Source organism: Pristiophorus japonicus, chromosome 5 (genome assembly GCF_044704955.1).
Source record: "Pristiophorus japonicus isolate sPriJap1 chromosome 5, sPriJap1.hap1, whole genome shotgun sequence".
In the NCBI taxonomy this organism is placed as follows: domain Eukaryota; kingdom Metazoa; phylum Chordata; class Chondrichthyes; family Pristiophoridae; genus Pristiophorus; species Pristiophorus japonicus.
In genome coordinates this window covers 3638726-3662944 of record NC_091981.1, presented here as the reverse complement: position 1 = coordinate 3662944, position 24219 = coordinate 3638726, and the positions used below count along the sequence as shown (strand labels likewise).

At 49.8% G+C, this 24219-nt stretch overlaps 1 protein-coding gene across 1 annotated transcript in view; it reads right to left on the bottom strand.

The window, feature by feature from the left end:
- The window catches only part of kif15 (kinesin family member 15), a 144477-nt gene extending 141183 nt beyond the window's left edge, over positions 1–3294 (bottom strand). Inside the window, exon 1 of the mRNA XM_070880311.1 lies at positions 2598–3294. The gene's annotated coding sequence lies outside the window, so the exon portion shown is untranslated. The remainder of the gene's footprint in view (positions 1–2597) is intronic.
- Positions 3295–24219: the final 20925 nt, after the last annotated feature.

Below are 24219 nucleotides of genomic sequence, written 5' to 3'. Positions count from 1 at the left end.
GACAGAAATAGACAGTTTCTTAAATGACATGGGGTTATGGGGAGCGGGCGGGGAAGTGGAGCTGAGTCCATGATCAGATCAGCCATGATCGTATTAAATGGCAGAGCAGGCTCGAGGGGCCGTATGGCCTAATCCTGCTCCTATTTCTTATGTTCTTATAAATGCAAATCTTTTTGTTCTTTCTTTAAACGTGTCCATTCCTACCGTAACCCTCGCCTGTGATGCCTGTAGGTGATGCTCAAATAACATTTCCAATGTGATTAATAAGCACTGAGATGCGACATTGGATCTGTCACAAAGAAATACTGGAAAACTGCTTTGCGTTTATATGTAGTTTCAAGTACAGGCCGCCAGGTGGTGATGTATTACCTTGTCTCCACAAATTGCACACAGAAAGACTTATATTTATATAGCACCTTTCCCGATCTCAGGACATCCCAAAGTGTTGTACAGCCAATGAGTGTAGTCACTGTTGTAAAGTAGGAAACACGGCAGCCAATTTGCGCACAGCAAGCTCCCACACACAGCAATGTGATAATGACCAAATAATCTGTTTTAGTGATGTTGATTGAGGGATAAATATTGACACTGGGGCAACTCCCCTGCTCTTCTTCGAAATAGTGCCATAGAATCTTTTACTTCCACCTGGGAGAGCAAACTGGGCCTCGGTTTGACGTCTCACCTGAAAGACAGCAGCTCTGGCAGCACTCTCATAGTACTGCCCCTCCGATAGTGCGGCTCTCCCTCAGTACTGCCCCTCCGACAGTGCAGCACTCTCTCAGTACTGCCCCTCCGACAGTTCGGCACTCCCTCAGTACTGCCCCTCCGACAGTGCAGCACTCTCTCAGTACTGCCCCTCTGACAGTGCGGCACTCCCTCAGTACTGCCCCTCCAAAAGTGCGGCACTCCCTCAGTACTGCCCCTCCGACAGTGCAGCACTCTCTCAGTACTGCCCTTCCGATAGTGCGGCTCTCCCTCAGTACTCCCCCTCCGACAGTGCAGCACTCCCTCAGTACTGCCCCTCCGACAGTGCAGCACTCTCTCAGTACTGCCCCTCCGATAGTGCAGCACTCCCTCAGTACTGCCCCTCCGACAGTGCAGCACTCTCTCAGTACTGCCCCTCCAACAGTGCAGCATTCCCTCAGTACTGCCCCACCGATAGTGCAGCTCTCCCTCAGTACTGCCCCACCGATAGTGCAGCTCTCTCTCAGTACTGCCCCTCCGACAGTGCGGCACTCCCTCAGTACTGCCCCCCTAATAGTGCGGCACTCCCTCAGTACTGCCCCCCGACAGTGCGGCACTCCCTCAGTACTGCCCCTCTGATAGTGCGGCGCTCCCTCAGTACTGCCCCTCTGATAGTGCGGCGCTCCCTCAGTACTGCCCCTCCGACAGTGCAGCGCTCCCTCAGTACTGCCCCTCTGACAGTGCAGCGCTCCCTCAGTGCTGTCTCACTGTTATATAGGCAGACTATAGATATACTCCCTGTGTAGTCACTGTATAGTTGCATGAGATGGAGACTTATTTACCTGATGCACTATCAATAAGGTTTACACTGTGTATATACTATGCTGGCACCACTAGAGGGTGCAACTGGTGGAGACCGGGGTTTCCTGCCCTGGTGGCAGGGGCTGTATAAAAGGGGAGCCACCATGCCTGTGCCTCACTCTGGAGTTACGAATAAAGGACCAAGGTCACTACAGTTTGAGTACAACACATTGCCTCGTGGAGTCATTCATAAGTACATCACAGACATAATAACTGGCGATGAGAATACGGACTTTCACGCGATTATGGCCACCTTTGGCACACTAAAAGACTTCGCAGAGGGTGATGACTTGAATGCTTTCACGGAAAGGCTCGAGCTATATTTCATGGCAAACGACCTGGCAGGGGAGACGGACACATTGGCGGAGAAGCACAAGGCTATATTGCTGACCAGTTGTGGGTCCGAGGTCTACCGCCTCGTCAGGGACTTGCTGCACCCACGAAGGCCAAGGATAAGACATACAATGAGCTGACTGAACTAATTCATGACCAACTTAAACCAAAAGAGAGCATCCTCACGGCCAGGCACAGATTCTACACTCACCGCAGACCTGAGGGCCAGGAGATTGCAAAATATGCTGCCGACCTCAGGAGACTTGCGGCACCGTGTGATTTTGGCACGCACCTCAATGAAGCATTGTCAGACATCTTCATTATGGGAATTGGCCACGAGAGCCTCCTTCACAAGCTATTATCTGCCGACACCACAGTCAACCTGCAGAAGGCCATCAGCATCAGTCAGGCGTTCATGACCTCGACCTGCAGCACCAAGCAAATTATTCATCCTGTGGACTCAAACCCGGCAAGTACTGTACACAGAATGGTGCCTTTCACAGGCAAGACTGTAGAACGTGGCTCTGCCCAGGGCAGAGAGCACAGACCTCAGGGTTCCAGAACTCAGAGTCCGCCGAGGGGTGCTAATCGAGTAGCACCAGGCTGGCGTTGCGGAGGAAACCATAAGGCTCACCGGTGTCGGTTTGCAAAGTACGTATGCAAAGCCTGTAACATGGAAGGGCCACCTCCAGCGTATGTGTAAAAGAACCACGACTCACCGTCTAGCAGAGGAGTCGGTAGATGACTTTGAATCCAGCGGGGAGTATGATGATTTGGCCAGAGAGGCAGCTCAGCCCCAAGAAGTGTATGGAGTGTATACCTGCACCACCGATTGTCCTCCAGTGAAGATGGAAGTTGAGATAAACGGCGTTCCAGTCTTAATGGAAGTGGACACGGGAGCGAGCCAGTCAGTGATGAGCCAGGATGCCTTTGAGAGGCTATGGAATGAAAAACGACCTGAGCTGGTTCCAGTAGAGGAAAAGTTGCGCACCTACACCAAGGAGCTGATCCCAGTCCTCAGTAGTGTGGATGTAAGTGTAATCCATAATGGCACGGTGCACAAGTTACCTCTGTAGATTGTTGCAGGTGATGGTCCAACGCTACTCGGAAGACGGTGGATGGGGAAGATCCAGTGGAAATGGGAAGACCTCTTCACTCCAGCAATCGATGTCCCCCGTGCTCAGAGGCAGAGCAAAACCTCATCTTCGCTTGGGCCAGGCACCAGAGAATTGACCAGTGCAGCACCTGAGGTGCAGACCGTCCATCACGACTGCGTGGCAATGATCCGACTGGAACGACCTAAAAGTATCTCCCCGGCTCCAGTTGCAAGGCTCCTGGGGAGGAAGATCGAATTCACAGGCACTCTTCCAGCTTTTGTGGCAGAATCGCGGGAGAGAAGGATCAAGGCAGTCGAACTCGGACAGAGGCAAGATGGCGTCCCTGCTGCAGCGAGGGGCAGAGTGGTGTGGCAGGGTTCTCTTAAAGGAGACCGGCAACAAACTGAACTTAAAGAGACATTGTATGCATGGCAATCAATGTAATGAATCGATTAAGAATGTAAAGAACAAAATGTTGTTGCGAGATGTCGGGAAGAGAGTGTCCCCAAAAGTAGCAAGCGAGCAAATTCAGGAGGGTAAAGGCACTGATCCTGATATCCTGCCCCAGGTCTATCCCATGCTGCAGGCACCCGATGGCACTATTCCCCACGGACCTGGAAATGGAAACGGTGCCAATACGCGCAGTCGGTCACCGTTACCCACCCCTCGGTGGAGACGGCGCAGCCCCCAGACCCGGTCACTACCTCGGCCATGTCCGGGAGCAAAAGGTCAGAACCAGCGAGTTCCCCAAACGGGACCTGGAACAGCCAGGTTCCCAACACCGTTAGAGAGCAGGCAGATGATTCTGCAGCCCTCAAAGGAGGACAGGGAGGCCGCACACATCTGTGGCTCTGCCCACCACTAGGCAACGGCAAAGGCCCTGAGTCCTGGCGAAGTGAGCAAACCAAGCCCACCCCGCTAGCAGGGGGTGTAGCGCCGCCATCAGACGGCTAGGACCCCGTCCGGTTGCTCTGGAACTAGCGTCCACGCATACCTGTACTGCTACCTCAGTACTGACCATGACTGAACCACGAATGCAATCTACCCAATCCTGGCGCACGACCGCAAAACGTAACGAATGTAAGTCACTGAACCTAGGTGTCACGATACAAACTGCTTTTTGTCTTCCTTTCTTTGTACTTGCATTGTGTCTGATCCTGTATGTGAATGTAATGGGCCAGCTGCATGATCTCGCTGTGGGGGGGAATGGCTGTATGTAGCCATGGACACACACATGGATCACACCCAGAGCCCACTGGAACCTCCACTGCATCATCGAACCATCCAAACTGGTAACCACTACCCAACGTTGTGGCAAAAGGACTTGGGGGGGGGGGGGGTAACAGGGAGAGAGCCAAGCCAAAGCACAGCCAAGGTGCAAGGGCTATTGGTACTTAAGTCTGGGGAGAGCTAAGCCAGAGCACATAGTGCAAAGGTAATTGGCACAAAGGACTTGGGGGAGAGTAATGTAGACTATAGATATACTCTCTGTGTAGTCACTTTATAGTTGCATAAGATGGAGACTTGTTACCTGATGTACTATCAATAAGGTTTAAATGTGTATATACATGCTGGCACCACTAGAGGGTTTCCTGCCCTGGTGGCAGGGGCTGTATAAAAGGGGAGCCACTATGCGGCCTCACTCTGGAGTTACGAACAAGGTCACTACAGTTTTGAGTACAACACATTGCCTCGTGGAGTCATTCATAAGTACACTGCAGACATAATACTCAGTACTGCCCCTCCAACAGTGCGGCACTCCCTCAGTACTGCCCCTCCGACAGTGCGGCTATCCCTCAGTACTGTCCCTCTGACATTGTGGCACTCCCTCTGTACTGCCCCTCCGACAGTATGGCGCTCCCTCAGTGCTGCCCCTCTGACAGTGTGGCGCTCCCTCGGTGCTGCCCCTCCGACAGTGTGGCGCTCCCTCAGTACTGCCCCTCCGACAGTGCAGCACTCCCTCAGTACTTCCCCTCCAACAATGCAGCACTCCCTCAGTACTGCCCCTCCAACAGTGCAGCGCTCCCTCGGCACTGCCCCTCCGACAATGCGGCACTCCCTCAGTACTGCCCTTCCGACAGTGCAGCACTCCCTCAGTACTGCCCCTCCAACAGTGCAGCACTCCCTCAGTACTGCCCCTCCAACAGTGCAGCACTCCCTCAGTACTGCCCCTCCGACAGTGCAGCACTCCCTCAGTACTGCCCCTCCGACCGTGCGGCACTTTCTCACTGCACCTGGAGTGCCCACAGCATGGTGTGTTAAAAATACTCTCTATTGTATGCTTTTTATTCATTCATGGTATGTGTGCATCGCCAGTAAGACCGGCATTTATTGCCCATCCCTAATTGCCCTCAAGAAGGTGGTGATGAGCCCCTTGTACAACTAGAGGGCCACATTGCTGTAGATCTGGAGTCACAAATGCCAGACCGGGTAAGGGCGGCAGCTTTCCTTCCCTAAAGGATATTAGTGAACCACATGAATTTTTACAACAATCTGGTAATTATATGGTCACCATTACTGATGTTTCACGCTAGTTTACTCTCATCCCTTTCTTGGTTCTCCTTTGCTGAATTTTAAAATTGGCCCAATCTTCAGGCTTACTGCTCTTTTTGGCAACATTATAAGACGCTTCCTTTGATCTAATACTATCTTTAACTTCTTGTGTGAGCCACGGTTGGAGCACCTCTCCTGTGGAGTTTCTGTAAATTATCTAGTGAGAATGAGGAACTGAAAGAAATTAGAATTAGGAACAAAATAGTACGAGAGAAATTAATGGGACTGAAAACCGCTAAATCCCCTGGACCTGATGGCCTACATCCTCGGGTCTTGAAAGAGGTGGCTATTGGAATAGTGGATGTTTGGTGCAGAGGAGCGGCGAATGTTTGTGGTGGAGGTGTGGCACATGAGGGCACAGGGCCCAGAAGACGCGAGGGCTCAGGGGCAGCATGGACCAGCCCACACTGTGATATGTGTGCGCACTCGGTCCGTGCAGCAGAGCTGGTCTCCAGTCGTCCTGGTTAACCCTTGCCACTGGACCAAGACCTCGCTCTGTCAAGCCCGTGTGGTGGCTGGTGTGCAACGGTCACCCCACGTTAAAAAAAACCACGCACAGGCATCTTCCACCCCCGTCAATTTGAGTTCAGGACTGGAACATCGGGTTCTTTATTGAAATATCTGTGAACTCATGTGGAAGTAAGTCATCCTCGTTCGAGGGACCGCCTATGATGATGATAATGATGATTACCGATCCCTTTTATTCCAGATTTATTTAATTAACCAAATTTAAATTCCCCAGCTGCCATGGTGGGATTTGAACTCATGTCTCTGAATCATTAATCCAGGTCTCTGGGTTAATAGTCCAGTAACATAACCACTATGCCCTGGTATGAAAGATGGAACAATATACCTTAACTTACTCATGAATTTTTTTTGTTGATATAAAGTTCTCCAAAACAATCTATAAAAAGTATTGTCATCGTCATAGGCAGTCCCTCGGAATCGAGGAAGACTTGCTTCCACTCTTAAAATGAGTCCTTAGGTGGCTGAACAGTCTAATACGAGAATCACAGTCCCTGTCACAAGTGGGACAGATAGTCATTTGAGGTTAAGGGATGGTAGGACAGGTTTGCCGCACGCTCCTTCCGCTGCCTACGCTTGCTTTCTGCATGCTCTCGGCAACGAGACTTGAGGTGCTCAGCGCCCTCCCGGATGCACTTCCTCCACTTAGGGCGGTCTTTGGCCAGGAACTCCCAGGTGTCGGTGGGGATGTTGCACTTTATCAGGGAGGCTTTGAGGGTGTCCCTGTAATGTTTCCTCTGCCCATCTTTGGCTTGTTTGCCGTGTAGGAGTTCCGAGTAGAGCGCTTGCTTTGGGAGTCTTGTGCCGGGCATGCGGACAATGTGACCTGCCCAGCGGAGCTGATCAAGTGTGGTCAGTGCTTCGATGCTGGGGATGTTGGCCTGGTCGAGGACGCTAATGTTGGTGCGTCTGTCCTCCCAGGGGATTTGTAGGATCTTACGGAGACATCGCTGGTGGTATTTCTCCAGTGACTTGAGGTGTCTACTGTACATGGTCCACGTCTCTGAGCCATACAGGAGGGCGGGTATTGCTACAACCCTGAAGACCATGAGCTTGGTGACAGATTTGAGGGCCTGGTCTTCAAACACTCTTTTCTTCAAGCGGCCGAAGGCTGCACTGGCACACTGGAGGCGGGGTTGAATCTCGTCATCAATGTCTGCTCTTGTTGATAAGAGGCTCCCGAGGTATGGGAAGTGGTCCACGGTGTCCAGGGCCGGTCCGTGGATCTTGATGACTGGGGGGCAGTGCTGTGCGGCGAGGACAGGCTGGTGGAGGACCTTTGTCTTACGGATGTTTAGTGTAAGACCCATGCTTTCGTACGCCTCAGTAAATATGTCGACTATGTCCTGGAGTTCGGCCTCTGTATGTGCGCAGACGCAGGCGTCGTCCGTGTACTGTAGCTCGACGACAGAGGTTGGGATGGTCTTGGACCTGGCCTGGAGGCGGCGAAGGTTGAACAGGTTCCCACTGGTTCTGTAGTTTAGTTCCACTCCAGCGGGGAGCTTGTTGACTGTGAAGTGGAGCATGGCACGGATGAAGATTGAGAAGAGGGTTGGGGCGATGACGCAGCCCTGTTTGACCCCGACATATACTATAAAAAGTATTGTATAATTAGTAGAAGTTCAGCTGAAAATCCAGCAGAGGTCAGTGTAATATTTCGGTAACAGTCTACACAGTACAGCAATCCACCCTGACTAAACAAGTTGTACATGAGGTAACTAGACCATTGTTTCTGTTAAAACAAAGGCCCAGAACTTGTGGTCAGCGGGGAAACGAAGATGTTCACCGCTGTCCAGAGTACGCTTCCCGCAAGGATCTCGCGATCTCTGTGGCGAGAAGTTCTGCTTTTCCGACGTTCAATTGAAATCAGCGCAAGTTTATGGGGAATCCCTAACGCGAGCTGCATGTGACATCAACAAGCTGTCTAAGCAGCCAATCACAATGCAGAATTCTCACAGACTGCAAACCAGGAAATGAGGAAGCTTCTTTGAGTCAAACTTTTTGAAACTGTTACAGAGAGCAGAACACAGATTGGGGCTCAACCACCTGACGTGTCAAAGCACTTTACAGCCAATGAAGTACTTTTTGAAGTGTAGTCACTGTTGTAATGCAGCAACAACAACAACAACAACAACTTGAATTTATATAGTGCCTTTAACGTAGTGAAATATCCCAAGGTGCTTCACAGCAGTGTTATGAGCTAAAAAATTTGATACCGAGCCTCATAAGTGGAAATTAACGCAGGTGACCAAAAGCTTGGTCAGAGAGGTAGGTTTTAAGGAGTGTCTTGAAGGAGGAAAGAGAGGTAGAGAGGCGGAGAGGTTTAGGGAGGGAGTTCCAGAGCTTAGGGCCCAGGCAACAGAAGGCACGGCCACCAATGGTTGAGCGATTATAATCAGGGATGCTCAAGAGGGCAGAATTAGAGGAGCGCAGACATCTCGGGGGGTTGTGAGACTGAAAGAGATTACAGAGATAGAGAGGGGGAGGGCCATGGAGGGATTTGAAAACAAGGATGGAGAATTTTGAAATCAGGTTGCTTAACCGGAAGCCAATGTAGGTCAGCGAGCACAGGGGGTGATGGGTGAGCGGGACTCGGTGCGAGTTAGGTCATGGGGGCAGTGAGCACAGGGTGTGATGGATGAGCGGGACTGGGTGCGAGTTAGGACACGGGGCAGCGAGCACAGGGGGTGATGGGTGAGCGGGACTCGGTGCGAGTTAGGACACGGAACAGCTGAGTTTTGGATCACCTCTAGTTTACAATGTATGAATCTTTCGATATTCCATCTTGCCACGCTGCAATGCTGAGATGGATCTGGCGGAGTAATGTCAACAATGATTGAGGATAACGCAGCTGGAGACCACCATGTCCAAGGACGTGCTGCGACAGGAAAAGCCTCGCAGTTCAGACCAGACTACAGGCTGGAAACTAATCTCACCGACGCTTAATTCTTTAATATGTGAAAATGGTCCAATGATAATTCTGAAAGAAAAGTTTGCAAAACCGGAAGGCTGAGAGTGGGAAGTCTGTTTGAAGATGTGCCACGATATCCCATATTCGGCCTCAGCTATTTACAAATCTGTATTAATGACTTAGATGAAGGGACTGAGTGTAACGTATCCAAGTTTGCTGATGATACAAAGTTAGGTGGTAAAGTCAGCTGTTAGGAGGACGCAAAGAGGCTGCAGGGAGATAATAGACAGGTTGACTGAGTGGGCAAGGACATGGCAAATGGAATACAGTGTGGGGAAGTGTGAAGTTATCCACTTTGGTAGGAAAAACAGAATCTGTTTTGGATGGTGAGAGACTGGGAAATGTTTGCATTCAGTGGGACCTGGGTGACCTTATACATGAATCATAGAAAGTTCACGTGCAGGTACAGCAAGCAATTAGGAAAGCAAATGGTATGTTAGCTTTTGTTACAAAGGGATTTGAGTATAAGAGTAAATAAGTCACACTACAATTATACACGGCGTTGGTGAGGACACGCCTGGAGCACTGTGCACAGTTCTGGTCTCCTTACCTAAGGAAAGACATACTTGTCCTAGAGGGAGTCTTCTTCTTCTTGGGCGGTCCCTCGTATCGAAGATGACTTGCTTCCACACCAGAAAGGGATGAGTTCACAGGTGTTTTAAAAAGGGAGGGAGAGAGAAAGCGGGTCATTATAGACCGGTTAGCCTGACATCAGTGGTAGGGAAAATGTTGGAATCAATTATTAAGGATGAAATAGCAGCGCATTTGGAAAGCAGTGACAGGATCGGTCCAAGCCAGCATGGATTTATGAAAGGGAAATCAAGCTTGACAAATCTTCTGGAATTTTTTGAGGATGTAACTAGTAGAGTGGACAAGGGAGAACCAGTGGATGTGGTGTATTTGGACTTTCAAAAGGCTTTTGACAAGGTCCCACACAAGAGATTGGTGTGCAAAATTAAAGCACATGGTATTGGGGGTAATGTACTGGCGTGGAATGAGAACTAGTTGGCAGACAGGAAGCAGAGAGTCGGGATAAACGGGTCCTTTTCAGAATGGCAGGCAGTGATTAGTGGAGTGCCGCAGGGCTCAGTGCTGGGACCCCAGCTATTTACAATATACATCAATGATTTGGATGAAGGAATTGAGTGTAATATCTCCAAGTTTGCTGATGACACTAAAGTGGGTGGCGGTGTGAGCTGTGAGGAGGACGCTAAGAGGCTGCAGGGTGACTTAGACAGGTTAGGTGAGTTGGCAAATGCATGGCAGATACAGTATAATGTGGATAAATGTAAGGTTATCCACTTTGGGGGCAAAAACGCGAAGACAGAATATTATCTGAATGGTGACAGATTAGGAAAAGGGGAGGTGCAACGAGACCTGGGTGTCATGCTTCATCAGTCATTGAAAGTTGGCATACAGGTACAGCAGGCGGTAAAAAAGGCAAATGGTATGTTGGCCTTCATAGCTAGGGAATTTGAGTATAGGAGCAGGGAGGTCTTACTGCAGTTGTACAGGACCTTGGTGAGGCCTCACCTGGAATATTGTGTTCAGTTTTGGTCTCCTAATCTGAGGAAGGACGTTCTTGCTATTGAGGGAGTGCAGCGAAGGTTCACCAGACTGATTTCCGGGATGACTGGACTGACATATGAGGAGAGACTGAATCAACTGGCCTTTATACATTGGAGTTCAGAAGGATGAGAGGGGATCTCATAGAAACATACAAGATTCTGACGGGACGGGACAGGTTAGATGCGGGTAGATTGTTCCCGATGTTGGCGAAGTCCAGAACCGACTTAGGATAAGGGGTAGGCCATTTAGGACTTGAGATGAGGAGAAACTTCTTCACTCGGAGAGTTGTTAACCTGTGGAATTCCCTGCTGCAGAGAGTTGTTGATGCCAGTTCATTGGATATATTCAAAAGGGAGTTAGATATGGCCCTTACGGCTAAAGGGGATCAAGGGGTATGGGGAGAAAGCAGGAAAGGGGTACTGAGGGAATAATCAGCCATGATCTTATTGAATGGTGGTGCAGGCTCGAAGGGCCGAATGGCCTATGCCTGCACCTATTTTCTATGTTTCTATGTTTTAATGAAGGGCCTAATATTCCAGATCCCAAACTACATATTGAAGGGTGGAAGATGCCTGTGTGTGGATTGTTTTAACGTGGGGTGACCGTTGCACACCAGCCACCACACGGGCTTGACAGAGTGAGGTCTTGGTCCAGTGGCAAGGGTTAACCAGGATGACTGGAGACCTGCTCTGCTGCACGGACCTAGTGCGCCCACATATCGCAGTGTGGGCTGGGTCCGTGCAATGGGCTGGCCTCATCCTGGGAGAACCACCTTCTTGATCATGGTTACTCCCCTGCCAGTTAAGTATAGAAGGGAGTATGAAGGTATGAAAGTTAAGAGGACTGTCCTATGAGGAGAGATCGAGTAGACTAGGCCTATATTCCCTCGAGTTTAGAAGAATGAGAGGTGATCTAATTGAAACATATAAAATTCTTATGGGGCTTACAGGGTTAATGATGAAAAAATGTTTCCCCTGTCTGGGGAGTCTAGAACCAGGGGTCACAGTCTCAGGATAAGGGGTCGGCCATTTAGGACTGAGATGAGGAGGAATTTCTTCACTCAGAGGTTGGTGAATCTTTGGAATTCTCTGCCCCAGAGGGCTGTGGATGCTGAGTCGTTGAGTGTATTCAAGACAGATGTCGATACATTTTTGGGAACTAAGGGATTTGAAAATCGGGCGGGAAAGTGGAGTTGAGGTTGAAGGTCAGCCGTGATCTTATTGAATGGCGGAGCAGGCTCGAGGGGCCGAATGGTCTTATGATCTTATGCTTATTTCTTTAAATGTGAAAATGGTCGAATGATAATCGAAAAGAAGTTTGCCAAAGCGGAAACTGAGGGTAGAAAGTCTGTTTGAAGATATACCGCAACATCCCATGCGAAGGACATCATCATGTGGTCTGCAAACGTTCCCACATTAAAGGACTGCAGTCATCTTCGAAAAATCCAGGCAGATATCTCACACTCACAAATTTTACACCTGTCATGATTTAGCCCTGGGACCAAGATGCAGCTTATTAATGGCTTCTACACAGGCTTAATTAATCTTAAAAAAATTTTTTAATCTGTCGGTCCAAAATGAAGCAAGAGACACCGATTTCAGCAAGTCCGGGCAAGTTTATGTTTAGACTGGAGCCAACTGCGCATTGATAAAGTGCCAGTGCCACAGGTAGATCTCAATGTAAAGGCAACTAAACATCATCATCATCATCATAGGCAGTCCCTCGGAATCGAGGAAGACTTGCTTCCACTCTAAAAGTGAGTTCTCAGGTGGCTGAACAGTCCAATACGAGAGCCACAGTCCCTGTCACAGGTGGGACAGACAGTGGTTGAGGGAAAGGGAGGGTGGGACTGGCTTGCCGCACGCTCCTTCCGCTGCCTGCGCTTGGTTTCTGCATGCTCTCGGCGACGAGACTCGAGGTGCTCAGCGCCCTCCTGGATGCACTTCCTCCACTTAGGGCGGTCTTTGGCCAGGGACTCCCAGGTGTCGGTGGGGATGTTGCGCTTTATCAGGGAGGCTTTGAGGGTGTCCTTGTAACGTTTCCTCTGCCCACTTGGGGCTTGCTTGCCGTGTAGGAGTTCCGAGTAGAGCGCTTGGTTTGGGAGTCTCGTGTCCGGCTGGTGTGGTGTCACTTTATTTCAATGGGGCATGAAGGGACATTGAACAGCTAGCTTCATGCTTGCAATGTCAGCCATAGCTCAATGGGCAGCACTCTCTCTCTTGCCTCAGAAGGTTGTGGGTTCAAGTCCCACTCCCAAAGACTTGAGCACAAAAATCTAGGCTGACACTCCCAGTGCGGTGCAGAGGGAGTGCCGCTCTGTCGGAGGGGCAGTGCTGAGGGAGCGCCGCACTGTCGGAGGTGCAGTGCTGAGGGAGCGCCGCACTGTCGGAGGGGCAGTGTTGAGGGAGTGCCGCACTGTCGGAGGGGCAGTACTGAGGGAGAGCTGCACTGTCGGAGGGGCAGTACTGAGGGAGAGCTGCACTGTCGGAGGGGCAGTACTGAGGGAGCGCCGCACTGTCGGAGGGGCAGTGCTGAGGGAGCGCAGTACTGAGGGAGCACCGCACTGTCGGAGGTATCACCTTTTGGTTATACCGATGCCCCATCTGCCATCTCAGGTGGATGTAAAAGATCCTGTTTTGAAGAAGTGCAGGGGAGTTCTCCCCATTGTCTTGGCCAATATTTATCACTCAATCCACATCATCACTGAAAAACAGATTATCTCTCCGTTATCATATTGCTGTTTGTGGGAGCTTGCTGTGCATAAATTGGCTGCCGTGTTTCCTACATTACAACAGTGACTACACTTCAAAAACTGATTCATTGGGTGTAAAGCGCTTTGGGACGTCCTGAGGTTGTGAAAGACGCTATATAAATGCAAGTCTTTCGAAGAATTAGGCGATTTGGTGGCCACCTGCTGTATTTGGGCTTTGTGTCGGCCTGTTTTGGTATGGACTGACCCCGGCAGGTCAGCCTCATTTAAATAGTTTGGGCGGGACCAGATATCCCGCCTCGGTGGTGGGGAGGGGAGGAGAGGTGCGGGGAGGGAGGTGGGTCGAGTGATTTCAGTGGGCGTAAGGTGCCTGCTCCAGTACATGAGTAATTTGAGCCATGGCATGTGGTAAGTGCAGCGTGCCCTGGAGGAAGAAAGGAGACATTGGACCTGTGGGCTTTCCTCGCCTCATGTCTGGATCTGTTGTAGACTCATTGATAGAGAGTGATCGCTGTGAAGCTATAGCCTGACCCCTCCCTATCTCTGTAACCTCCTCTAGCCCTACAACCTTCCACGATCTCTTCGCTCCTCCAATTATGGCCTCTTGAGCATCCCTAACTTTAATCCCTCCACCAGTGGTGGCCGTGCCTTCAGCTGCCTGGGGCCTAAACTCTGGAATTCCCTCCCTAAACCTCCGCCCCTCTACCTCTCTCTCCTCCTCTAAGATGCTCCATAAAACCTATCTCTTGCCACCTATCCTCATGTCTCCTTATGTGTTTGATAACGTTCCTGTGAAGCACTTTGGGACGTTTTACTACGAGTAAGGCGCTATGTGAATATAAGTTGTTGTTGTTGATGATAGTCAATGTGCTGGATTTTCGGTTTGTTGCAGCCTCTGTCTTCGCCCCGGGAGGGGCGGTAATGGCGGCGGAAAGCATTTCCGGGCGGAGATGTTTAGGGCGCTCCGAGGCCGGCTGATTAGCTCGGGGGATTCTCAGTTGTTCAGCCGGCCTAGCGTCCCGAGAGAGGTGTGTAACGCCTCCCTTCGCGCCATGCCCCACACTCAGGGCCCAGCTGGGGAATTCTGCGGCTGGAGACGCAAACCATTTCTCGGCGCAAAATTTACCGCTCGGCAGGGTTAACGCCGCAACGGAGGTCCGCCCAAATTTCCCCCCCGATTATTGTTGTATCAGCAATTACCAGGCTGGTTGAAGGTGAACTAGACAGACTTTGCTCTATGTCCATCTAGCAATTCCTACAGTCGGTAGACTGGAGCCGGCAACTTATGGAGCAGCTGAATAGGAAAGCAGTTTTTAAAATTCCAGTGTTGTGGGAATGCGATCGATACCAGCCTCCTTTGCACACAGCGTTGCTCTCAAGAAAGAAGGACTTGCATTTATATAGCGCCTTTCACGACCACCGGACATCCCAACGCGCTTTACAGCTAATGAAGCACTTTTGAAGTGTAGTCACTGTTGTAATGTGGGAAACACAGCAATTAATTTGTGCACAGCAAGCTCCCACACACAGCAATGTGATAATGACCAGATAATCTGTTTTTAATGATATTGATTGAGGGATAAATATTGGCCCCAGGAACCGGGGAGAACTCTCCTGCTCTTCTTTGAAATAGTGCCATGGGATCTTTTACGTCCGCCTGAGAGAGCAGACAGTTTAACGTCTCATCCAAAAGACAGCACCTCCGACAATGCAGCGCTCCCTCAGTACTGCCCCTCCGACAGTGCAGCACTCCCTCAGTACTGCCCCTCTGACAGTGCAGCGCTCCCTCAGTACTGCCCCTCCAACAGTGCAGCGCTCCCTCAGTATTGCCCCTCCGACAGTGCGGCGATCCCTCAGTACTGCCCCTCCGACAGTGCGGTGCTCCCTCAGTACTGCCCCTCCGACAGTGTGGCACTCCCTCAGTACTGCCCCTCCAACAGTGCGGCGATCCCTCAGTACTGCCCCTCCGACAGTGCAGCACTCCCTCAGCGGTGCCCCTCCGACAGTACAGCACTCCCTCAGCACTGCCCTGGGAGTGTCAGCGTAGATTTTTTGCTCAAGTCTCCTGAGTGGGACTTGAACCCACAACCTTCTGACTCAGAGGCAAGTGTGCCATGGCTTGGCATATGGTATATCGAACAGGAGCAGTTGGAATGTTTATTGAGGGTGTCCTGCGGTATTTGAGAGATTAGTCCATCAACCTCCTCACACGCTGTGTGGGAGAGTCTCAAGGTGACACTGCACAGATCTCCTGCGGTAAGCACTTAAAATGACACGGCGCTCTGTTATAAAAACTTCAGCGTCCCACCTTTGCTGCATTAATCTCCTTGTTGCTTTATCCGATTACAAGAAGAAGTTTCGAAGTACGGGTATTGTTCTTTGTAACGATGACTGTGCAAGGCCTGCAGCACAATGTTACCGTGCACTCCAGATGGTCAGTTCTGTTCAGCATCCTCTCCCAGCTAGGTATTCATGAGCTGTTAACAAGGGATACCTCTTCATCCCTTACAAACACTGCTGTTGCTGTTATTCTGCTTTTGTGATTCTACCAATTTGCGGGCAAAATGTCCAAAATCATTAGTAGCCTCTGTACCACAAGCGAGTTGCTAATAGTGAGTTCCATGTGAGTTCATACGTTTAATCGTATTAATAGACGCACTTTATAGAATCATAGAAATTTACAGCACGGAAGGAGGCCATTCGGCCCATCGTGTCCGCGCCGGCCGACCAAGAGCTACCCAGCCTAATCCCACTTTCCAGCTCTCGGTCCAGCCCTGTAGATTACGGCACTTCAAGTGCACATCCAAGTACTTTTTAAATGTGGTGAGGGTTTCTGCCTCTACCACCCTTTCAGGCAGTGAGTTCCAGACCCCCACCACCCTCTGGGTAAAGAAACTTCCCCTCATATCTCCTCTATACCTCCCCCCCAATTACTTTAAATCTATGCCCCCTGGTTGTTGATCCCTCTGCTAAGGGAAATAGGTCCTTCCTATCCACTCTATCCAGGCCCCTCTATGCCCCATGTGGTGACCAGAACTGCACGCAGTACTCTAGCTGTGGCCGAACTGGTGTTTTATACAGTTCAAGCATAACCTCCCTGCTCTTGTATTCTATGCCTCAGCTAATAAAAGAAAATATCCCGTATGCCTTCTTAAACCACCTTATCTACCTGCCAAGTTCCTTCTCTCTTTACCTTGACCGCCCTTGTGAGGTCATTAAACCTCTTCCTGCATTTGTGAGGCATTTCTTGGAACAATGTCAATTGCACTCACTGCGTGTTGCCAAATAACGTCTGTTGGGGAGTGATCAGTCATCGCAATTTATTAATCATGTTACGGAATTAAAAATAACATTGGCCCTTAAATTCCGGTTGAGCTCTTCTCCCGGGCAAACGAGTGAAATAGGGAAAAAAGATGCACACTTACCTGTTGCTGCTGCGCCCGTTGGAACTTCCGAGCCTGAGGCCTCCCGTGACTGCACAGCGCAGCGTGTGCACGTGGAGACATGCGCAGGCCGGGAGCTGGAGACAGCAGCCAATCAGGTGTAGTCTAGATTCTCAGTATAGTAATAGGAGTTCCATAAGTCCGTAACTCCTATTACTATGAATATGAGAAACCCCCCCAAACACCCAAAACACAATAAAAAATAGAAAATAAACTACATATTTAACATTCATTTAAATTAAAGTTGTTATAAAAAACAATATTTTTCTGACTTTTAAAAGTTTTTTTAATTAATCCTTAAAATAAACTTACCATAGTAGGGAGGGTTTTTAACAATAAAATGTGTTTTTATAACTTTAGTTAAAAATGTTTCTGTGTATTTTTAAACACGTAAAAGAAGGCTATACGCCTTTTTCAGGCGCAAGATTTTAAAGGACATTTGCAGGGCAAGATATTCGTAAATGTCGGAAATCTTGTCCTGCGAGTGTCCTCGCTCCCGAGATACGGAGGATCTGTCCAGCCAGAAACTTAACATCACATTGCGCGCTGAAACCCGGCTTTTCCGATGACTTCCCAGGTCCGTAGAAACTTCGTACGGACCCAGGACATCGGAATTTCAGGGCCAATATGCGCAATTTCTATTCACATTGTGCCAACTAGAACCTTAAGAATAAGTTAATTAATGCTAACTGGCAGACGAGTGAAGCCCTTGGCACTTGTCCGAGGAGAGGTATGTTTGGCAGTATCTGTGTGCTCACGCAATCTCTTGTCTCACTCAATCTGTCACTGTACGCTGTGCAGGCAGCAAAGGCGAAAGCTCCAGCTACACAACTGATCGACGTTAAACAGCTCGCGCGCGATGACGTGCGACTGACTTATTACGCGATGCTAAAGCGAAAACCTCAGCTCCCCGTCCGCCTGTTTCTGGGTGCATGCGGGCATTTAACAGCAGCAGCATATATAACATCAGAGAGGTCATGGCCCAGGAGCGGTACAGCATATAACAGCAATGCGGCGGGACCCAGGAACGACGCAGCATATAACAACGGCAGGGCCGTGGCCCAGGAGCGGTACAGCATATAACAGCAGTGCGGTCAGGGCTCAGGGAAGGCACAACAGAGCAGGTCTCCAGTCGTCCTAGTTAACCCTTGCCACTGGACCAAGACCTCGCTCTGTCAAGCCCGTGTGATGTCTGGTGTGCAACGGTCACCCCACGTTAAAAAAATCCACACACAGGCATCTTCCACCCTTTAAGATCTAACTCATTGCAACACTTGTGATCCCATCTTTTTTTGTTGTGAAGACCGCCACCCTCGTTACCAGGGACTGCCTAGTTGTAGCAGCATGCGGGTAAAAAAGATCAGACAACCCTGCCGGGATTTTTCACTAAAATGACGGCAGTTGTTGAATACATCCAGCCAAATATGGACCGGCATTGGCAAGGAATGCCATAATGTCATTGCTGCCATTGTGTCAACCAGTGGCTCAGTGGGCAGCACTCTTGCCTCTGAGTCAGAAGGTTGTGGGTTCAAGTCCCATTCCAGAGACTTGAGCACAAAAATCTAGGCTGGCACTCTAGGGAGCGCTGCACTGTCGGAGGGGCAGTACTGAGGGAGCATCGCACTGTCGGAGGGGCAGTGCCGAGGGAGCGCCGCACTGTTGGAGGGGCAGTGCTGAGGGATCCGCTGCACTGCCGGAGGGGCAGTGCTGAGGGAGCGCCGCACTGTCGGAGGGGCAGTGCCGAGGGAGCACCGCACTGTTGGAGGGGCAGTGCTGAGGGATCCGCTGCACTGCCGGAGGGGCAGTGCTGAGGGAGCGCCACACTGTCAGAGGGGCAGTACTGATGGAGCACTGCACTGTCAAAGGGGCAGTACTGAGGGAGCACCGCAATGTCAGAGGGGCCGTACTGAGGGAGTGCTACACAGTCGGAGGTGCCGTCTTCTGGATGAGACATTAAACCGAGGTCCCGTCTGCTCTCTCAGGTGGACGTAATAGATCTCATGGCACTATTTCGAAGAAGAGCAGGGGAGTTCTCCCCATTGTCCTTGGGCCAATATTTATCCCTCAATCAACATGACTAAAACTGATTATCTGGTCATTATCACATTGCTGTTCGTAGGAGCTTGCTCTGCACAAATTGGCTGCTGCGTTTTCCACATTACAACAGTGACTGAATTTCAAAAAGAACTTCAGTGGTTGTAAAGCGCTTTGAGACATCTGGTGGTCGTGAAAGGCGCGATATAAATGCAAGTCTTCTTTGTGGGGTTTTCCCCCCAGCCCTCAGTCTCCCCGAGGACACAGGGTTTGATTCCTCCACTCTGCCCACTTCCTGACTCAGCCACGTCAATGGGCAAAGGTGCCAGTTCTGCACAGTACTCACCCACAGAGGGAGGGGAAGTCTGAGCAGGAGCCATCAATGGTTGTTCCTGTCCAAACGGGTATTTGACAAGTGATGTTCTCAAAGGCCTGGGTCACAGGTCATCTCCCGACCCCTTTTTGGCCGCCCGTATGCCAGTGAGATCTGGATGAGGGAGAAAACAAGAGAGGACCCAGCGATTTTAAAATGTTGAAATGATCCCCATCAATGCCGGCACATTGTGAAGCATAAAAGGGAAGTGCTTTAAACCCACAGCTTTGAAGACAGCAAGTGCTCACCAGAGGTACTGTGCATTCCTTTCACACACAATAGAATTCTAAAGCAAATCTGTGTGATTTGAGCTGTTAAAATTGGGGAAAATGTTTGGAGTGACATTTACACTCAACAAAATTGCCTCAGATTACTGACTCTTTCAAACATGTGAAAGTTTTCTATTTTAAGGAGTGAATAGATTAAAAGCGGTTACTGTTTGTGCTTGTTTCCTGTCATTTCCTACTTCATCATTATAGATAGTCCCTCGGAGTCGAGGAAGACTTCCTTCCACTCTCAAAGTGAGTTCTCAGGTAGCTGAACAGTCCAATACAGGAATTACAGTCTCTGTCACAGGTGGGACAGACAGTGGTTGAGGGAAAGGGTGGGTGGGACTGGTTTGCCGCACGCTCCTTCCGCTGCCTGCGCTTGGTTTCTGCATGCTCTCGGCGACGAGACTCGAGGTGCTCAGCGCCCTCCCGGATGCACTTCCTCCACTTAGGGCGGTCTTTGGCCAGGAACTCCCAGGTGTCAGTGGGGATGTTGCACTTTATCAGGGAGGCTTTGAGGGTGTCCTTGTAATGTTTCCTCTGCCCACCTTTGGCTCATTTGCCGTGAAGGAGTTCCGAGTAGAGCGCTTGCTTTGGGAGTCTCGTGTCGGGCATGCGGACAATGTGGCCTGCCCAACGGAGCTGATCAAGTGTGGTCAGTGCTTCGATGCTGGGGATGTTGGTTGATCGAGAACACTGATGTTGGTGCGTCTATCCTCCCAGGGGATTTTGCAGGATCTTGCGGAGACATCATTGGTGGTATTTCTCCAGCGATTTGAGGTGTCTACTGCATATGGTTACAACAGAAACTACGCTTCAAAAAGTCCTTCATTGGCTGTAAAGCACTTTGGGATGTTCGGTGGTTGTGAAAGGCGCTATAGAAATGCAAGTTCTTTCTGGCTGGGGATTAGTTCCGCTGGCTGCATTCACCTTTCAGCACCTCGTGATTCTCTGCGTGCTTTTTGACTGCAGGAGGCACCACCGATTCTATTACACGCCCGCACTTTCAGCAGGTGACCCTCAGGAGTGGGAGCTGTAATATATTTTTACAACATCACGAACAAACACACTCTACAAGATGGCTCTCACAGAGAAAACTATCATCATGTGACTGTCACATAACCCTTTTATTATTTACATCAGTAGTTGCATTGCCACAGTCGTCCACTAGGTGGAGCAGTAGTCCACTAGGGGGAGCTCTATTACAGTAGCCCTGGCTGATTTTTCCTCTCCCTGATGCAGATCGGAGGCCCATTTTAGGGCTCCCAGCAGGGATCAGTTGTAATAAAAACAAGATATGCTGGAAATACTCAGCAAGTCAGGCATCATCTGTGGGGAGAGAAACAGAGTTAATGTTCAGGTCATAGAAACATTGAAACATAGAAAATAGGCCCTTTGAGCCTGCACCGCCATTCAATGAGTTCATGGCTGAACATGCAACTTCAGTACCCCATTCCTGCTTTCTCACCATACCTCTTGATCCCCCTAGTAGTAAGGACTACATCTAACTCCTTTTTGAATATATTTAGTGAATTGGCCTCAACAACTTCCTGTGGTAGAGAATTCCACAGGTTCACCACTCTCTGGGTGAAGAAGTTTCTCCCCATCTCGATCCTAAATGGCTTACCCCTTGTCCTTAGACTCTGACCCCTGGTTCTGGACTTCCCCAATATTGGGAACATTCTTCCTGCACCTAACCTGTCTAAACCCGTCAGAATTTTAAACGTTTCTATGAGATCCCCTCTCATTCTTCTGAACTCCAGTGAATACAAGCCCAGTTGATCCAGTCTTTCTTGATATGTCAGTCCCGCCATCCTGGGAATCAGTCTGGTGAACCTTCGCTGCACTCCCTCAATAGCAAGAATGTCCTTCCTCAAGTTAGGAGACCAAAACTGTACACAATACTCCAGGTGTGGCCTCACCAAGGCCCTGTACAACTGTAGCAACACCTCCCTACCCCTGTACTCAAATCCCCTTGCTATGAAGGCCAACATGCCATTTGCTTTCTTAACTGCCTGCTGTACCTGCATGCCAACCTTCAATGACTGATGTACCATGACACCCAGGTCTCGTTGTACCTCCCCTTTTCCTAATCTGTCACCATTCAGATAATAGTCTGTCTCTCTGCTTTTACCACCAAAGTGGATAATCTCACATTTATCCACATTATACTTCATCTGCCATGCATTTGCCCACTCACCTAACCTATCCAAGTCACTCTGCAGCCTCATAGCATCCTCCTCGCAGCTCTTACTGCCACCCAACTTAGTGTCATCCGCAAATTTGGAGATACTACATTTAATCCCCTCGTCTAAATCATTAATGTTGGTGACCTTTCGCCAGAACTGGCAAAATTAGAGATGTAACAGGTTTTTAAGCAAGTGCAGGGGCAAGGGGGAGGGGAGGAAAGAACAAAAGGGAAGGTCTGTGATTGGGCCGAAGGCAGGAGAGCTTAAATGACAAAAGGGATGATGGTGCGAGGCAAAAGGAGATGGTAATGGGACAAGTAAAGAAACAAAAGATGGGTCTAGAGGGGGTGTAAATGGGAATGGCAGAATTAGCACCTAAAATATGGGCAGAGGTTATGGTCTGAAATTGTTGAACTCCATGTCACAAGTGATCAGGAAGACCAATGGAATCTTGGCCTTTATTGCAAAGGGGATGGAGTGTAAAAGCAGGGGAGTCTTGCTACAGTTATACAGAGTATTGGTGAGGCCACACCTGGAATACTGCGTGCAGTTTTGGTCTCCATATTTACGAAGGGATATACTTGTATTGGAGGCAGTTCAGAGAAGGTTCACTCGGTTGATTCTGGGGATGAGGGGGTTGACTTATGAGGAAAGGTTGAGGAGGTTGGGCCTCTACCCATTGGAATTCAGAAGAATGAGAGGTGATCTTATCGAAATGTATAAGATTATGAGGGGGCTTGACAAGGTAGATGCAGAGAGGATGTTTCCACTGATGGGGGAGACTAGAACTAGGGGGCATAATCTTAGAATAAGGGGCCGCCCATTTAAAACTGAGATGAGGAGGAATTTCTTCTCTCAGAGGGTTGTAAATCTGTGGAATTCGCTGCCTCAGAGAGCTGTGGAAGCTGGGACATTGAATAAATTTAAGACAGAAATAGACAGTTTCTTAAACTATAAGGGGATAAGGGGTTATGGGGAGCGGACGGGGAAGTGGAGCTGAGTCCATGATCAGATTGGCTATGATATTGAATGGCGGAGCAGGCTCGAGGGGCCGTATGGCCTACTCCTGCTCATGTTCTTATGATGTTCAGTCCGGAAGGCTATAAAGTGCCTAAACGAAAGATGAGGGGCTATTCCTCGAGCTTCATCGGAACAGTGTTGTAATATATGCACCTGCGAGTATGCGCACAAGTTTGATTCCCAGCCATCACATCTCTTACTTTCTACGAGGATAAAGTGATCCTCTGATGAATTTGGTTGTAAGCAGTTCTTACAATTGCATCTCTTGGCTTTCTACAAAATAGCTGTAGAGCTGTTGCATTGTGAGTGGCTTAGCCAGTCACGTGATGTTCACAAAACTCAATAAAACCCCAGTCCGTTGGGTCGAGGTCATCCACGATGGGGCAGGTGGTTGTGAGCTTGGTGGATGAACCGGTAATGTGTTGTGTGATTGTTAAACCTTTGTTAGTAAACCAACTAGTTCTTGAGAGCAAAAGGAGATGGTAATGGGACAAGTGAAGAAACAAAAGACACTGCTTGATCTGCTGAGATTTCCAGCATTTTCTGATTTTAATTCTTAACAGCAATGTGTTGCTATGAATTCTTAAGCAAAGAGCCCAAGAAACAAATACATTTCGAGTGTAATAGGGTCCAGGATGGACGGATGGTTCAAAGCTCATTAAAGCCGCTGTGTAAATGCAAGTCTTTCGTTATCAGCTCGTTTTCAGTGGGGCTGATTGTGGGACAGTTTCTGTAACCGTCGACTGAATCGCAATGCTGGTTGAAAATCTACTCCAACGTGTTCAGGAGAGGAAGGAAGAGAGATAGACTGAGGTTGTGAAAGGTATTGTAGAAATGCAATCTTTCTTCCTTTACTCTGTCTACACGGGCAGTGCTGAGGGAGCGCCGCACTGTCGGAGGGGCAGTACTGAGGGAGTGCTGCACTGTCGGAGGAGCAGTGCTGAGGGAGTGCTGCACTGTTGGAGGGGCAGTGCTGAGGAAGCGCCGCACTGTCGGAGGGGCAGTACTGAGGGAGCGCCGCACTGTCGGAGGGGCAGTACTGAGGGAGCGCCGCACTGTCGGAGGGGCAGTACTGAGGGAGTGCTGCACTGTCGGAGGGACAGTGCTGAGGGAGCGCCGCACTGTCGGAGGGGCAGTACTGAGGGAGTGCTGCACTGTCGGAGGGGCAGTACTGAGGGAGTGCTGCACTGTCGGAGGGGCAGTACTGAGGGAGTGCTGCACTGTTGGAGGGGCAGTACTGAGAGAGCGCTGCACTGTTGGAGGGGCCGTCTTTCCGATGAGACATTAAACCGAGGCCCCATCTGCTCTCAGGTGGACGTAAAAGATCCTATGGCACTATTTCGAAGGAGAGCAGGAGAGTTACCCCAGTGTCCTGTTAGGGAGGGAGTTCCAGGATTGTGACCCAGCGACGATGAAGGAACGGCCGATATATTTCCAAGTCAGGATGGTGTGTGACTGGGAGGGGAACGTGGAGGTGGTGGTGTTCCCATGCACCTGCTGCCCTTGTCCTTCTAGGCGGTAGAGGTCGTGGATTTGGGAGGTGCTGCCGAAGAAGCCTTGGCGAGTTGCTGCAGTGCATCTTGTAGAT